Genomic DNA, 16,837 nt, shown 5'->3' on the forward strand with positions numbered 1-16,837 from the left:
AGCCAATTTTAAGATGCCACTAAGTTTGCTCAGTATTTGCTATTATAATGGCTTAGTAAAAATGAGCTTGAGGGTACAATACAGAGGTGCTGGAAATAGTTTGGCACCAGTGGGACACTAATGAAGTCCAACAGCCACTTTTAAGATGCCACTAAGTTTGCTCAGTGTTTGCTATTATAATGGCTTAGTAAAAATGAGCTTGAGGGTGCAATGCAGAGTTGCTGGAAGTAGCTTGGCACCAGTGGGACACTAATGATGTCCAACAGCCACTTTTATGATGCCACTAAATTTTCTCAGTGTTTGCCAATATAATGGCTTAGTAAAAATGAGCTTGAGGGTGCAATGCAGAGGTGCTGGAAATAGCTTGGCACCAGTGGGACAATAATGAAGTCCAACAGCCACTTTTAGGATGCCACTAACTGGCAGCACTCTGCAATTACAATGGCTTTGCTAAAAAGGGCAGGAGGGTACAGTGGCCAGGTTGTGGGTCAGTGTAGAGGAAAGGAAGCCTCACTTTCTATCCCTCCTAATGGTGAAATGCAGCAAGGAAGTCCCTGAGCTTAGCTAGACAGACGCTTTTATCTGTAGCTGTTAAAAACTGTTTTCACGGACCTGACTGTCACCTATGGCTCTGAGCCAGCTTTAATTAGCGCTTAAAAGGGCTGAAAGAAACTTCTATCCCTATTCTGTATAGCACTGTGTGTAGAGCGTACACAGCAGGATCGGCGGCAGGAGCTGTGTCAGCGGTGACTGACACCCAGACGCAGAAGGCAGATAATGCCGTGCTGGAACAAAATGTCCGTTTTTATAATGCAAGGACATGTGACATGGACAGCCTATGACACATGCCCTTGCTTCTCTGGCTAAAAGTCCACTTAGCTGTGTGTGTGTCTGGGGTTGGCTGACATGCTGGCCCGCCCAACTACACACGCGCTTAGAGAAGGAAGAAAAGAAAAAAAAATGGCGATCACCATTATCCCAGCAGCAGTGATCTGAACGCGCAGTCCCCGCACACTATACGCTGAAATTTCATAATAGTGTGAGTCACAGAGTGACTCACACTGTTACAGCGAAAAGCCAGCTAGTAATTAGCTTGGCTTTTTGCTGGTAGAACCGTTCTCGAACGTAACTCGAGCTAATGAACTTTTAGCAAAAAGCTCGTGTTCTAGTTCGATCTAGAACACCCCCCAAAATCACTCGAACCGCAAACTGGAGAACCACGAACCGCGCTCAACTCTAGTCTTGTTACTTGTTGGTGTGTGGCCTAAAAAAATAGCAAGTGAAGTATCTATAAAGTGGTTCTTGGCAATTTTAATTGCCTGGTGAAAAAACTGCAAACACAGTTATAGGTATTGTTACTTGAAAGTGCGTGGTCTAAAAAAATTCCTAGGGAGATATCTAAAAAGTGGTTCTGGGCAATTTTACTGTATTTTTCATGTTATAAGATGCTCTTTTCCTCCGAAAAATCGGGGAGGAAAATGAGGGGTGCGTCTTAAAATTCAAATATAGCTTACTGGGGGGGGGGCTGTGTGTGCAGCTCTGTGTGCGGACGGCCGGGTGCGTGCAGGCGTCCAGGTGCATGTCACTGCGTGCGGGCAGCCGGGTTCCTGTCGGTGTGGGCGGCCGGGTGCCTGTCGGTGCCGGCGGCCAGCTGCTTCGCTGTCCCAGCTGCCTCTCTGTGTGAGTGGGCGGCCTGCTGGCTGCCACTCTGTGTGGGTGGGTGGCTGTGCAGACTGCAGTGGCTGTGCGTCGAGTGTCCCAGTCTGTCCGCGGTCCCAGTTTCAAATGATGGTGCCGGGAGTCAGCGCATGCGCAGACAGAGCTCTTGGATGAGAGCTACATCTGTGCAAGCGCTGCTTGGATGAGAGGTCTATCTGCGCACACGCCTCTCCAGGCGCCATCATTTGAACTGGGACTGTGGATAGACTGGGACACTCACCACTCCGGCTTGCTCCACCACTGACCCACCGCTGCCGCTGTCACTGACCCGCCGCTGACACCACTGACCCGCCGCTACCGCTGTCACTGACCCGCCGCTGCCGCTGTACCTGACCTGCTGCTGCCACTGTCACTGACCCGCCGCTGACACCACTAACCCACTGCCGCCACCGCTGCTAGCACAGCCTCTGCCTCCTGTGACCTCGCTCCACCACTGCTGCTGTCCCCCTCCGGTAAGACAACACCGTAGTATAAGACAGACCCCATTTTTATTTTTTTTACCTTTTTTATCTCTAAATTTGGGGTGCGTCTTATAATCTGGTGCGTCTTATAAAACGAAAAATACGGTAATTGCCTGCTGAAAATTATGCAAACACATTCATAGATATTGGTAGTTAGCTGTGGGTGGCCGAAAAAATTGCTAGGGACCTATCTAAAAATTTGATCTTGCCAATTTTAATTGCCTGGTGAAAATTCATTCTGCAAATACAGTTATAGGTATTGTTACTTGAAAGTGCATGGCACAAAAAAGGTGGTAAGGAAGTATCTAAAAAGTGTTTCTTTGCAATTTAAATTGCCAGCTCTAAATTACGCAGTGAAATAAATGTATAGGTATTGTTAGTGGTGCCGGTTGCAAATTTGCTATTGAACAAGCTAAAAAGGTCTTGCCACTTTTCTGTGTCTGCTCCAAATGACGCAGTGAACTGCCTTTGTAGGCAGTGGTACTTTTTAGTGCCTTCACAATATTGCCAACTCAGGCAGTAACTAAATAATTTATCTTTTGTGTCAGGTTTCTGACCGGTGTGGGCATAGGGTTGTGAAACATGTTTCAAAGGGGAAGGGTACATTAACCGTGAGTGGTAAATCATGACGAGGTTGTCATGGAAGGGGGAATAGGTGGAGTGTTGGAGGTGTATGTGTGGGAAGTTCTGTTAGTCAAAGGTCTAGTGAGCAAATGCCAGCTCATCATATCCCAAGAGAAATGAGATCAACTACCGATACTGGACAGCCTACTCCACTTGATTTCTTTGGCAGCTGCACATCACTTCAACTTCGAAATGAGGTTGATAAACAGTAGGTGCTAGAGTGAATGACAAGCGCTGCATCAAGTGGCCTCTCCTCCTCTTCCTCCACCTCAACATCACACACACTTCATTCCCCAGAGGGGCTACCCCAATTACACTTGTTTGCGCCTGCGTCACAAATCTCCAATTGGCAAACTGACTGTAGGGAACCTCTGGAAGTCTGCAGAGCTGTTCACACATTCTATTCCATGGGCATCACAGGGGCTTCCGTCGCCACAGAGATATTGCACCTCAGCCAGAGGTGTGGTATCCCATCCTGGGTAAAAATGAGGTCATCAACCGGGTCACAGACAAAACCTGCACACATCAATTGGTAGGCACAAACTGGGTCAGGGATAGTGGCAGTAACCCCCATAGATGTTTAGCTCATAGGGCTGTAAGTCCCATCCATTGGTCCCAATGGTATGGATGGGGCCTAGCCAGGGGGAGTGTGGGAGGAGTCAGAAATAGTGAGTAGAAAAGGGGAACTAGGAAGTTCAAGTTTAGTCCGTCTGTCAGGAGTGAGAAGGAGTAGAGGAGTGAGGAGGTGGGCTGTCAGGAAAGGACAGCAGACAGGAAAGACAGAGACAGAAGGAGGTTCCTGGTGGAGATCCTGGGGTCTTGATAGGCCCAGGTGACACCGAAAGAAGGGATTCCAGGGCCACGGAAGGGCAATTGTCCCTGTTCCATTAGCAACATCGGATGGAGGGATCTGGCTGCAAAATCAGGGACGATCCCTAGACTGAGGGAAGAAAGACATTTCCTTAAAGAAAAACCGAAGGCCTGGGAGATCGTTGCAGGCGCCCAGGGCCACAACCCGCTACAGATCCCCGGTGAAGGGGCAAGATACATCTGTGGTCAGCCACCTTTGTACAGGCCCTGTGGTGGAGGCGCAAGACAATCCAAAAACAGTTGAGCGCTGGAAGACAGCAAGGGAAGAGGACACATAGAGGAGTGCACCCGGTACTGACCCTTGATGTATCCGGGATTGGCGGAGGCCCACAACAGCGGATCCTGGCATTCTGCGGGTAACCGGTCAGCTGCAGCACGGAAAACGGAACAGTGAGTAAAACATCTTAACTGCTCTATTCTGCACCTCATTAATAAACACCATAGACTTTACCAGGCACCAAAGGTTGCCCCAGGGTACCCGTTCTACCTGTGGAGAGCAATAAACACCTCAGCTGCCATAACATCAGCCCCGGAGGTCCCTCCCAGCAGTTGCGGCGCCATAGCCGCAAATTACCACAGGTGGCGTCACAAATCTTAAATAAACATTACCATCACCTCCCCAATATTGCCACATTTTACTGACTCCACCAGGGTCAAGGAGTCGGGCCCCGCCACCGCTGACTACCCCGGACTAGTCCAGCCCGACACCAAGTCACCTAAGGCCCTGGGGTGGGCGAGTCAAATGCATCTGCACCGATGCCCAAAATGTTTGTGGGTTGGATCCTGTGTCAGACGAATTTGGGTCCCAGCAAGATCCCAACCCTCATCAACTGATGTTAACCCCCGGGGTGGAGGTGATGATGATGAGATTCAGACACATGAGGCGCACATGTACTGTGCTGTGATGTCAGGTTAGGAAGAGGAGGAGGGAGACAACATAGAGCATGACAAAGAAGTTGTAGATCCAACTTGGTGTGAACTCAGAGGCATGCACGCAACTGAGTAACTCAGTAGATCATGAGGAGGAGGAGGAGGAGGAGGAAGCCGAGGATTTCTGCACAAATATGTAGTGATGCAACAATGAGAAGCACTGCATCTTCAGCCACAACACTGGCTGTTGCCAGCAGTGGTTGCAGGTCTGCAGTTCACAGGAAGGGTTGCCTAGCCTGGTCCCTTTTTGAAACCTCAAAAGATGACCCAACTTATCTGCCAAACAACAACTGAGTAGAGGAAAAAAATCAATTAATTTGACAACTACATGCATGAACAGGTAAATGAACAACCTACATGTATTACTGTGGGAATCTCACTGCACGACAATGTGGACTAATGGACCTAACCAGCCACTGGCCGCCAAATCAACATTGTCTGCCGCTTCTTCCTCCTCCTGCATCACTGGCAAAACTATTTTAACACAGGCCTCCAACCGCAGAACCTCCTCTTGTGTACCTGCTACAGTGGGGGTGAGTGAGGGCCCATCAGGTGTTCCAGAAGTGACCGTACCTGGTGTTTTTGATTCATTTGAAAAACCGAGGACACCACATGTTTCTCAATCCAGCATTCCATCTCCCACTACACCTCCCTCCCAGTCCATGGTTTGGTCGAGCACACCTTACTCCACCCTCTCTCAGCACAGCAGTCAGCCCAAAGTCCCGCAGTTTTGTTCACTTAAAAAACCATTCCCTCCCACACATGGCAATGCAAAGTGCTTGAACTTCACCATATTGAAACTGTTAGCCACCGAAATGGTGCCTTTCTACCTGGTGAATACAGAGGGTTTCCGAAACCTGACAGCCATTGCAGTCCCCCAGTACCAATTGCCCAGTTACCATTACTTCTCTAATAAATCTGTTCCTGCGCTACACCATCATGTTGCAGCTAAGATCACCTTTTCCTTGAAAAACTCTGTCTCCCATAGTGCATTGCACCACTGACACCTAGACGAGAAAGCATGACCAGGGGCGTTACATCTCGCTGACTGGACACTGGGTTACTCTGGTGGCTGCAGGGGCAGGCCAGGAAACCTCTGGATCTACAACTTTCCCTTCTACTTCCTCCACCTCCTCAAGGTCCTCCATATGTGCAATTAATCTCTCCCTTAATGTAACATGCGTTCAGGGAGTGCAAAGATAATCCCCCCCACCTCCGTACGGCTCAGCCAAGGCTCAGTGCAATCAGTCAGTGCCGAAATTAATCTGCATTGGAGAACGCAGTCACACAGCTGCAAAGTTGTAGACCGCTATCCGGGCCAAGTTTGATCAATGGCTGTCTCCACTGAACCTGGAGCAAGGGAAGACTGTGTGCAACAGTGGTGCAAACCTGTTGCGGCCCACTATCCCGAGCTGGATGCGCTGCTGCACAAAGTATGGTTGGTGTGTGCTCACTTCCTCCAGTTACACCCTACGGCTAATCGATTTGAAATTCTACAAGGGACTTTCAGCTTACCGGCTAACCAATTGATATGCAATGTGCTAACATGGTGGAATTCCACTTTGCACATGTTACAGTGACTGTGGCAGCAGCAAGCTCTGGTGCACTATGCCATGAGGCATAACCTTGGACAACGAAGTACGGATGTGGGGCAAATCCCGATTGCGGAGTGGGCACATATGAAGGATCTCGACACTCTTCTGCACAGTTTCAACATGGCTAAAAAGATGGTTAGCGCTGAGGATGCCATCATCAGCATCACTATTACGCTCATCTACATGTTGGAGCACACTTTGAATAGTCTGTGGGAGGAGGTGGGGGTCCCAGAGGAAGAGAAGGAAGCAGAGGAGCCTGAGGAAGGAATACCATTTCCTGTAAGATCCGAACAGTCGTTGGACAGGGAGGGTTAAGTCCATCGACCGAGGAGGGCACATAGTAACTGACAAATTGGTAGTGAAAGTGCAGGAGCCAAGGAACAAATGGAGGAGGAAGAGTTGATGGGCGCAGAAAACTTTGGAGACGAAGAATACGTCTTTTTTGTCCGTGGTTGATGGGATGGGACAGAAAAGGCCAACTTGAGCATTAGCCTGCCACCAACATAACATGGATTGGACCGCATATGAGCGTCTGCCACATGAGCGCGTCTTTGCTTCACTATTTGCAACATGATGTCCGTATTGTTACTATTAGAAATAGTGCTGACTACTGGATTGCCACTCTGTTAGATTCACGGTACAAAAGTCAATTTAGCAAGATGCTTCCACCCCTGGAAAGAGACGTGCAAATGCTGGAGTATTGAAACAAGCTTGTAGACCATCTTAACAGTACTTTTCCACAAGACAGCAGTGAGGCACACAGCATGACTTGCAGTTCTAGAATCCCAACTACTGGAATGCTGCATCATCAACGCAGAAGCATTAGCAGCAGCAGTTCAAGAGCCAGAACCAATTTCTGTGATTTGTGGCACACATTTTTTACACCGTTGCATTGAGTAGAAGTATGACACACAGTGAAAGACTAGAGAGGATGGTGCAGGCGTATCTAGAGCTCAACATCAATGCCCTAAGGGAGAACTGGACCCTTTTGCATTTTGGTATTCAAAAATGGAAGAGAGGTCTGAGCTTGCCAGTCACGCCTTTTTTTGGCCTGCCTGGCAGCCAGCGGTCTTCAGCGCTGCTGCTGATAGTATATTGACTGATAAGCATATCCAGCTGTCCCTTCAAAGAGTAGACCACCTAACGGTTATAAAGATGAACAAGTTGTGGATGTCCAGTGACTTTGCCAGCCCAGTCCTAGAATGTGCAGACTAGGCATTGGTGTATTGCCAGGCTTCTGTGAGCACGTGGCCTATGCCTGTCTATCATGCATGTCTTGATTGTTATCATTAATATGCCAGGCCACATCCAGTGTGTTGCATGGACCGTACCTCCCTGCTTTTCTAATGCCCTATGGGGAAGGGGGAAATTGATGTTACTGTACTGCTGTGTGCCTGAAAGGATTTAGAATATCGAGACTCCAAAATGAGTCTGAAACCTTTGTCTTGTGGGTAGTGGTAGGCTTCTTTGAGGGACAGACCTATACCCATCACTGTAGCATATCTTAATTTTTAAAATGATAATGTCGACCCACAGCCTGTGTGTTGCGTGGACCGTAACTCCCTGCTGTTCTTTCGCCATATGAGGAGGGGGGGCAATAGATGCTACTGTACTGCTGTCTGCATGAAAGGATTTTTATGATTTCTATTTTCATGTTTTGTGAACAATATAAACATTAACAAATGGTAAAAATATAAAACCATCTTTAAAAATGATCTGTCAAAGTTTTCATTGTTAACACTGTTGACATAAATATCCTTTAAAACAAGAATAATGGTTTCTCCAAACGTAGTCTAAAATCTTAAGAAATGTGGTACAAACCTAAAGGTATGTTGCTTTTAGAAAGCATAACTGTTACAGCCAGATGGACCACACATGATGGATGGATCAAACATGCCTGCAGGATAATTACTAAAAGAAACAAGAGCCTGAAAAGTAGGTGCCATGGGATATGATGGCCAAACAAGGGCTGCTGCTGGCTTGCGGTTTGACGGTGGAGCCTGAAAATTATTGTTGTTTTGTTGTTTTGTTCAGCAATATCTTGCAGGTTATTTGATAGAAAACACAGAATATTTATGAGGTGTGGCATACCCACTTCTCCCACTACAGTGATCTGCTGCCCTATAGGTGGCAGCCCTTGTTCTTCTATCTCCTTCTCCTCCCTTTCCACATCTATTACAGAAATGAATATGTTATCAGGAATATTCAGGTGCTCCTCTTTCGGTACTTTGTTGACCGAGTTTGATAAATGGCTGGCTCCACAGAACCTGGAGCTAGGTAAGTACATGTGTAGTGGCCCTGAACCCATCAGGGCACTACAAGGTACTGCATCCTGTCAAAGATGCAGGGCCTACCTTCAGGGACCTGGAAGACCAGTGCCAGTAACAACAAAACACATACATTTCCCCAGTTTCCCTCTCTCAATCATGAGTGACTGACTAGTTTGGGACCCAATGGATGGCCACCCAGGGGAGGAGTCGATTCAATCCACTAGAAGACCACTAGGTGGGAGGGGGGAGACAAGGAGGAGAGTCCGTAGTGACAGCTGAAAGAGACGGACGTGTCAGGAGACGGAGTCATGTAGCAGTGGCCTAGGTGGCAAAGGAGAGTGGTTGCTAGAGAGGGTACAGCCAGGTACAGTCATATGAAAAAGTTTGGGCACCCACATTAATGTTAACCTTTTTTCTTTATAACAATTTGGGTTTTTGCAACAGCTATTTCAGTTTCATATATCTAATAACTGATGGACTGAGTAATATTTCTGGATTGAAATGAGGTTTATTGTACTAACAGAAAATGTGCAATCCGCATTTAAACAGATTTTGACCGGTGCAAAAGTATGGGCACCTCAACATAAAAGTGACATTAATATTTTGTAGATCCTCCTTTTGCAAAAATCACAGCCTCTAGTCACTTCCTGTAGCTTTTAATGAGTTCCTGGATCCTGGATGAAGGTATATTTGACCATTCCTGTTTACAAAACAATTCCAGTTCAGTTAAGTTTGATGGTCGCCGAGCATGGACAGCACGCTTCAAATCATCCCACAGATTTTCAATGATATTCAGGTCTGGGGACTGGGATGGCCATTCCAGAACATTGTAATTGTTCCTCTGCATGAATGCCTGAGTAGATTTGGAGCGGTGTTTTGGATCATTGTCTTGCTGAAATATCCATCCCCTGCGTAACTTCAACTTCGTCACTGATTCTTGCACATGATTGTCAAGAATCTGCTGATACTGAGTTGAGTCCATGAAACCCTCAGCTTTAACAAGATTCCCGGTGCCGGCATTGGCCACACAGCCCCAAAACATGATGGAACCTCCACCAAGTTTTACTGTGGGTAGCAAGTGCTATTCTTGGAATGCCGTGTTTTTTTTGCCTCCATGCATAACGCCTTTTTGTATTACCAAACAACTCAATCTTTGTTTCATCAGTCCACAGGACCTTCTTCCAAAATGTAACTGGCTTGTCCAAATGTGCTTTTGCATACCTCAGGCGACTCTGTTTGTGGTATGCTTGCAGAAACGGCTTCTTTTTCATCACTCTCCCATACAGCTTCTCCTTATGCAACGTGCGCTGTATTGTTGACCGATGCACATTGACACCATCTGCAGCAAGATGAAGCTGCAGGTCTTTAGAGGTGGTCTGTGGATTGTCCTTGACTGTTCTCACCATTCTTCTTCTCTGCCTTTCTGATATTTTTCTTGACCTGCCACTTCTGGGCTTAACAAGAACTGTACCCGTGTTCTTCCATTTCCTTACTATGCTCCTCACAGTGGAAACTGACTGTTTAAATCTCTGAGACAACTTTTTGTATTCTTCCCCTGAACAACTATGTTGAATAATCTTTGTTTTCAGATCATTTGAGAGTTGATTGGAGGAGCCCATGATGCCACTCTTCATAGGAGATTCAAATAGGAGAACAACTTGCAAGTGGCCACCTTAAATACCTTTTCTCATGGTTGGATACACCTGCCTATGAAGTTAAAAGCTCAATGAGGTTACAAAACCAATTTAGTGCTTTAGTAAGTCAGTAAAAAGTAGTTAGGAGTGTTCAAAACAATAAATTGATAAGGGTGACACCGGTCAAATTTTGTCTAAATGCGGATTGCACATTTTCTGTTAGTACAATAAACCTCATTTCAATCCAGAAATATTACTCAGTCCAGCAGTTATTAAATATATGAAACAGAAATAGCTGTTGCAAAAACCCAATTTGTTATAAAGAAAAAAGTTTAACATTAATAGGGGTGCCAAAACTTTTTCATATGACTGTACCCCTGGAACCATAGCCCTGACAGAGCCCAGGGCCATAGGTCAGGCGGACGCTTCAGGCTACCTGACAAATACCTGCACAGTGAGGGGACCTTCACGGACCTCACGGATCCAAAACTCCGGGGGGCACCAGCAGTAAAGATAGAGACAGGGACTGGAACAGATTACTGACCCTACAGGGTTCGCACTGCCCGCTGTATGGAACCGAGACTGAGCAACTTAGCAGGGGACCCCAAGATGCTCCAAGCTACGGGGTTCCATTAACTACTGAGAGGTGCAGGGGAGAGAAGCCACCAGGTCATCAATCTGGCACTGGGACTAAGGGGACCAAAGGTGAATACCAGCCATCCCCCTTGGGCCTGGGCCTACTTGCGGAGGGCCCAACATCTAGGCTGCACCCACCATCAGCCCCAGAGGCGAGAGACTGTGCAGAGGCAGTTCTATCTCTGAAACCGTAACCCGCAAGTGGCGTCACGACATAAACTTTATTACAATTACCCTGTAAATTTCCCCCTTTTTAAAGTGACCCCCAGGGTCACGAAACCAGGCATCGGCCAGTACACATCCGTGACACAGCATCCCCGTATATGTACGGCCCGGGACCGAGTACCCCATAGCCCTGGGATAGGTCACATGTGCTATTAGGGTGCAAACCTAGTGGCAGCACTACAGATCGGTGACATTACATACACACTGCATGGCGCAACCTGGTTGTACTGCAATTTCTATGGCAGTATTATGTCCTGGTTGTGCTGCTGCAAAAGGCATGGTCGCTTTGAGTTCACTTTTTTAAATTAAAATGCCAGCTCACAGACCTATTTATTGTATGGACTGTACTTCCCTGCTCTTTTTAAGCCCTATGGGGAGGGGGTAATTGATGCTATTGTACCATTGTAATCCTGAAGGGATTTTTAATATTGAGACTCCAAAATGGATGTGAAACTTATGTCTTGTGGATAGTGCCAGGATTCTGTGACTAAAGGGTACTTTGCACGCAGCAACATTGCTAACGATATATCGTCGGGGTCACGGTGTTTGTGACGCACATCCGTCGTCGTTAGCGACATTACAGCATGTGTCAGGTAGGAGCGACGATCAACGATCTCAAAAACGTCAAAAACCTTTGATCATTAATACGTCGCTACTTTTCATAATATCGTTGGTGGTGCATGCTGCTGGTTGTTTGTCGTTCCTGCGGCACCGCAGGAACGATGAACATCTCGTTACCTGCGTTCACCGGCAATGAGGAAGGAAGGAGGTGGGTGGCATATTCCAGCCGCTCACCTCCGCCCCTCCTCTGCTATTGGGCGGCCGCTTAGTGACGCTGCTGTGACGCCGAACGAACCTCCCCCTTAAAGGAGAGATTGTTCGGTGTCTCCAGCGACGTCGCTAAGCAGGTATGTGCATGTGACGCTGCCGTAGCGATATTGTTCGCTACGGCAGTGATCACCCCATGACGAAACAGCGATGTGGGCGGGTGCTATCGCGCACGACATCGCTAGCTTTTGCTAGTGATGTCGCAGCGTGTAAAGCGCCCTTAAGAGGCCTATACCAGTCACTATTTAGCAACAACTCAAAAGAGAAAATAGTACAAACAACCCAATTAATTGAAACAAATTATAAATGTTAAAAACCATTAAAGGGGTGGTTCACCCATATTTTTTATTGTCTAGTTTGATATTATATTGAGAAATAATGTTTCTCTCAAATACCTTGTGTTGGCAATAGTGCCTGTGAGAGGCGCTATTGCAGACCGCTGTTCCCCGCTCTGGTGCCGTCACGTCAAGTGCCGCACACGTCACATCCGTGCGGCCGGCTGCAGTTTTCCTGACTCACTGAGCTGTGAGCGGTGTTTCACCGCTGTCACAGCCCATCTGCTCCCTGCTCCCTCCTCCCTCACAGCAGAACGCTATAAGCAGGAGACATGCTGTTTTGTGACAGAGGTGAAACACTGCCCACAGCCCAGTGAGTCAGGAAGATTGCAGCCGGCCACAGGGATGTGACGTGTGCAGCACTTGCCGTGACGTCACCAGAGCGGGGAACAGCAGTCTGCAATAGCGCCACTCACAGGCACTATTGCCAACGCAAGGTATTTGAGAGAAACATTGTTTCTCAATATAATATCAAACTAGACTATAAAAAATATGGGTGAACCACCCTTTTAAAAAAACGAGTCTATATACAAGGATGGCTTCACTGCCAGAGCAATTATGGTATAATAATTACAATCATATGTATAATAATGCCAAGCATAAAAAAGGGGGGTGGGAAAGAAGCAGGATAATAACCTATTTTAGATGAAATACACAATGTTTAATAACTATGTAGCCATACGTAAAGGGCAATTACCGTATATAATACATCAAAGCCAGTGCTGAAAACAATTACATAAGCCCTATTTCAGTATGTAAACCACAAGTACAATTGCTCTGGTGGTGAAAACATCCTTGTATATGGACTTTTTGCTTTTTTAATAGTTTTTAACATTTATATTGTATATTCTACATAAAATTGTTTTAATTAATTGGGTTGTTTGCACCATTTTTCTCTTTTGAGATGTTGCTAAATTGTATAATGGATGCTTCCCTATACTAACAACATTTAATGGAGCATGTCTTCCTTATTCTATTTTTAATGCTGGATCACAGCCCTGTGTGTTGCAAGGACCATCTTTCCCTGCTCTTTTAATGCCCTATTGGGAGGGGAGCAATGGATGCTATTGTACCACTGCTTTCCTGGAAAGATTTTTAATGTTGAGACTCCAAAATGGGTGGAAACTTATGTCTTGTGGGTAGTGCCAGGATTCTGTGACCAAGAGGCCTAGACCGGTCACTGTAGCATATCTTCCTTTTTCTATTTCTAATGCCGGACCACAGGCCTCTGTGTTGGATGGACTGTCTTTCCCTGCTACTTTAACGCCATATGGGGAAGAGGGCAATTGATGCTACTGTACCACTGTGTCCTTGAAAGGATTTGTAATGTCAAGACTACTACATAGGTCTCCAAGTTGTGTCTTGGCTGTACTGGCAGGGGTATGTGAGCACCAGCCCTACACCTGTTTCTCATCCACATCTATATTTCTTCTGTCAATAGCCTAGGGAGCAAATGACTATACCAAAACACTGGTGCTAAACTGTAAAATGTATTTTTGATGTTTTGGAAGCTTTTCGACCCCCCTGTTTTCTGTGCCTTATGTTTGGCCTTGAATTCAATGGGGTCAGGAAAGGTTCAATAAAGGTTCGAAGTTCAGTCCGATAAAGGTTCGATGAACGCACCCTTTGTTCAGTTCGGTGAACTGAATCACAGGGAATTCGCTCATCTCTACTAACAATACAAATAAATGTGTTTCACTGGTTTCATTGCAGAATTTTGAGCAGGCAACTAAAATTGCCAAGAGCAAGTTTTTAGCTAGTTGCTTAAAAAATTTACAGCAGGCCAGGCACTGCTTATTAGCTAAATAGCAATATCTACAAATGTGTTTGCATAATTTTGAGCAGGCAATTAAAATTGGTAACAACACCTTTTTAAATACTACCCTAGCAATTTTTTTAGGCCAGGCACTGTTAACTAATAATACCTACAAATGTGTTTGCATAATTTTAAGCAGGTAATTAAAATTACCAACATCCACTTGTTAGATACTTGACTAGCAACTTTTTAGGCCAGGCACTGCTAACTAGCAATACCTATAAATGTGTTTGCATAATTTTGAGCAGGCAATTAAAATTTGCAAGAACACCTTTTTAGATACTTCCCTAGGAATTTTTTAGGCTAGGCACTGTTAACTAGCAATACCTATAAATGTGTTTGCATACATAGCAAAACCTATTTAGATGCTTCACTATCAACACTTTAGCAGGCACTACAAGTACCAATCTCTATCATGAAATAGGCCAATTTGTGGCACACACACACACACACACACACACACACACACCTTTACCTTACACTGCACATCCCTATTCTATACTATCACTCTCCTATCTATCTCAACTACCAAGCATTAAAGCCCTAGCTAAGCTCACTGTTCAGCAGCACTGGTGGCAGCACCTTCCCTAATGATTAGCATTATCAAAATGGCGCCGATGCTGCATGTCCGCAATTTATATGCATACAGACATGTGACTTAGGCAGCAAATCACAGAAACCCGTGTCTGAACTTTGTGAATGTTTGCTGTGCACTAACATTCGGCAATAAAGTTAAGAAAAAAAATATACAGTATATATGATGCCACATGCCAAAAATCTTCTCCTGAGTCCCCATCCCTTACACTAATTAAATACATCACCCCATTCATCATGCAGCACCACAATCCTATACAAAAGCATAACATCTTTTGAGAAAAGCATTTTGCTAAATCACGAGCAGTGATCGAACAAAACCGAACATTGCCGACTTTTGGAAAAAGGGCTTGGGGTTACCAAGCCCAAATGAACATGCTAAGGCTTGTACCAAATTTGAAATTGGCAAACCTTTAGTGAACAGGATCACTCATCTCTAGTTGCGAATCAGTTTTTTTTCACCATGGAAAGTATTCTGTCATCATCCACCACTTTTGTCTTCAGTGGACATCAAGACCTCTTTGAGTTCACAAGCTTACCAGTGCACCCTTTATTTGCAGAATGTCCCAAATTGTTAATTTGGCCACTGCTAATATTTTTGCAATCTCTATGGATTTCTTTTTTTTTTCAGCATTATAATAGTCTGTTTCTTATCCATTGATAACTTTTTAGACCTCATATTGTGGGTTCACTGCAACAGCTTTATAATGTAAATGCCACACCTGAAATCAGCTCAAGACCTTTTACTTACTTAATTGATGATGGATTAAAGAAGGAATACTGTTATGATTCAGAGACCGAGGAGGATCAAAAAAATGCGGAATCCAAAATGGTAACAGAGTGGCTGGAACCTTAACGGATTGCAGACCTAATCCTGACACACAACTAGAAGTAGCCGTGGGACAAGCCTACGATGACCTAGTCGTCTCGACACAGCCGGAGAACTAAATTTTCTCACAGATAGAGATATAAGAAAGCTAATCTGCCTCGGAGAAGTCCCCAAAGATAGATAGATAGCCCCCCACATGTAAAGGCTACGGTGATATAGAAAAACACAATACAAAGCTAGAAAAGACAGATTCAGCAAAGCTGAGGCCCAAACTATCTTTATAGGAAAGGATAGGAAGGAGCACTGTCTGCTACCATAAAAAACCCCTAATATATACCAGCACTTCTGATATGGAAAAATCCTGAGGTCACACAACCTCCCCCCACTGTATCAGCACTCTGATGTTACTGGGATCCAAAAACACTAATACAGATGAGGGACTGAATTAATACCAAGCATGACAAACACAATACCTTGCAGAATGATGGAGCTAAGTACCGTGTTTTTCCAAAAATAAGACACTGTCTTATATTTTATTTGCCACCCAAAAAAGCACTAGGGCTTATTTTTGGAGGAGGTCTTACTCTTGGAGAAACACGGTTGGGGGTAAGTTTACCCCCCAAAAAAGCAGACCCCCCCACTTCCCAGGAGACTCATACTCACCAGACCAGGACGTCTGCATGGTTCCAAGGTCCCCCTGTGATCTCCGGTCGGTGCTGCACGCCGTCCTACGCTGCTGCTAGCTGACACGCTGACACACACAGCAGATCGCAGGCACACACAGCAGATCACACACACAGCAGATCACTCACACACACACACACACACACACACAGCAGATCACACACACACACAGCAGATCGCAGATATACACAGCAGATCACACACAGCAGATCGCAGGCACACAAAGCAGATCGCAGGCACACACAGCCGATCACAGATACACACAGCCGATCACAGATACACACATCCGATCGCAGGCACACACACACAGCAGATCGCAGATATACACAGCAGATCGCAGGGACACACAGCCATCATAGATACACAGATCCAATCGCAGGCACACACAGCCGATTACAGATACACACAGCCGATCGCAGGCACACACAGCCGATCACAGATACACACATCTGATCGCAGGTACACACAGCCGATCACAGATACACACATCCGATCGCAGGCACACACAGCCGATCACAGATACACACATCCAATCACAGGCACATACAGCCGATCACAGATACACACATCCGATCACAGGCACACACAGCCGATCACAGATACACACAGCCGAACGCAGACACACACAGCCGATCGCAGAAAAACACAGCCGATCGCAGACACACACACAGCCGATTGCAGACACACACAGCAGATCACACACACACATCACATCACATCAGGCACTTACGGCAGCAGGGAATGAGAGCAAGTCACGTGTCCGGCCGCAGGTCCTGTTCATTGCGCT

This window comes from Anomaloglossus baeobatrachus, chromosome 2, assembly GCF_048569485.1.
Source record: "Anomaloglossus baeobatrachus isolate aAnoBae1 chromosome 2, aAnoBae1.hap1, whole genome shotgun sequence".
Lineage (NCBI taxonomy): Eukaryota > Metazoa > Chordata > Amphibia > Anura > Aromobatidae > Anomaloglossus > Anomaloglossus baeobatrachus.